A 2100-nucleotide genomic window follows, 5' to 3' on the forward strand; every position below is an offset into this window, starting at 1 on the left:
GCAGTGTGTGCTGGGGGAGGTCAAACTCCTCTCCTTCCAATCAATAGCATTCAATCTTCATTCCTCAGCTTGTAGTCCTCACTCGGGTTCTGGAAAGTGTGTCCTGCTTTTCCAAAGACGGGCTGTTTACTTGGAGTTAATCAGAGGGACACACACAGACCTGAACGGCCTTGAATATACCAGTATGTCTGTCTACATGCTTTTCTTCAATCTGTGTATACGTGTTCATTTGTACCAATGTGGAAGACAAAGTGTTTTCTATTTCTATTCCTTTGCCATGGGTTGCAATATTTGTCATGCAAAAATTTGACACCATTTCTTACTGACGGACCGACCAACCACCTGGCAACTGCCCGTCTTCACCAAAAGCTTCCCGTGCACGTGCTGTCAAACATCACGTGCACGGGACGCGTCCGTGTGGGATGGAGCAGGGGCCGATGGGGCTGATGTAGCCCCCCCCAGTCACACTGTGCTCTCCCTCTTCTGTTACCTGTTAATCAATCAGAACCAAGTGTCTTTGTGATGGTAGAAGACAATCAGTTTCAAAACCAGAAAAAGGTAGAGAGAGGGCAGGCCAGCGGGGAGGAGGAGGGGGGGAGGACAAAAGAGAAAAATCACAAAGAGGCTCTCTGCATCGTGACGAGCTGTAGTGCCCGACTGCCAAACCACTGCTCCACCATTCCTCTGTCACCAGTCATCCCATCAGACATACAACTAACACTCCTAACCAACACTCATCAACTCAACCCCTCACCTCTCATCACTTTTCACTCCTAGTTCTCACCTTCTGGCAAAGGAGTTAAAAAAAAAAAAAAAAAAAAAAACGAGCTGTGGTGTACGAACCACTTTCCCCATCACTCACCAAAAATGTCCTGCTAATCCAATGATGATGTAACCAGCCGCGAGGAATTAAAAAATGGCTCCGGTTGGTGGCTTTTGCACAGATAACTATGCAAACACTTGACCCCCCCAATCTTAATCGTTGCTGCTGGGTCAGAGTGTATAACCCTCAACCTCCCCTCCAATCTTTCACATCCAACTCCCCCCCCTCCATCCTCTCATACGTTGACCTCCATGACCTTCCATCGCCCACTCACTGGTCCCAGCAGCTGCAGTGGGCAGAGCCACCCCAGAGAGTGGAGCACTACAGCGCCCCATGTTTCCCCGGTTTGATTTCACATATACAGCTTTACACCAAACACCCAAAACTGCCACTGACACCCAAATGGAGTCCATGCTGTTGTTTGCAAACAGATCCTCCCCCGCTCATGGCTCCATTCCTATACAATGTTTGACTGTCTTTGTCCCCTAGCGCCAAGGAAGGGCCACAATCAATGCAAAGACACTTACATTGTAATTACCTAAGTTTACAAAGTCGTCTGGAGATGCTGGCTTATATTGCACTCAGACAGACGAACGGACACACAAACAGACATAGGCACATGCTGGAGAGGGTGAGTCTGCCTTTTGAGAGTGTTTGCTGAAACCAAAGATGAAATCAGAGGTATGACAATCTGGCTGCCAAACCTAGAAAGACAATGTCGAGCTCTCTGGGCTACTCTACGGGTCCTGTGATTGTTACCGGCCATGTGGACATTCCACATACTGCACTTAACACACACACACACACAGATACACACAACCAATGTAAACAGTTCACAAATGCACTTCCACCCACTTCACGTCCGATGAGGAAGCCTCTTTTCCCTCCTCCCACTGCAGAAGCCGGAGAGCCTGTGGAAGACTTTTAGTTTCACTCTAGTTGAGACTTTTGAGAATGAAAAAAAACCCCGAGTAATAACTGTTACAGAAAAATAAAAAAACTTAAAAGGATAATATGGGTAAATTGCGTGTTTTGAAATAAATTAACAAATAAAACAGTTGTAAAACAAAAAAGTGATATGAGTGCTGCTCCTTTATTGTGCTTGGTTTCATTAATTGTGACTTTTTGTAACAACCAATCAACAGCAGAAAGATGGAGGAATTCATAGACGCAACCATGGAGATAACAGACTGCAGTCATGGCAAATGATGACGCATTGTGCAAGCAGCGACGTAGCGCTTTAGGTTCCAGCACAGCAAGTGGAATAGAAGAATGGA

Source organism: Gouania willdenowi, chromosome 4, assembly GCF_900634775.1.
Source record: "Gouania willdenowi chromosome 4, fGouWil2.1, whole genome shotgun sequence".
NCBI classification, from domain to species: domain Eukaryota; kingdom Metazoa; phylum Chordata; class Actinopteri; order Blenniiformes; family Gobiesocidae; genus Gouania; species Gouania willdenowi.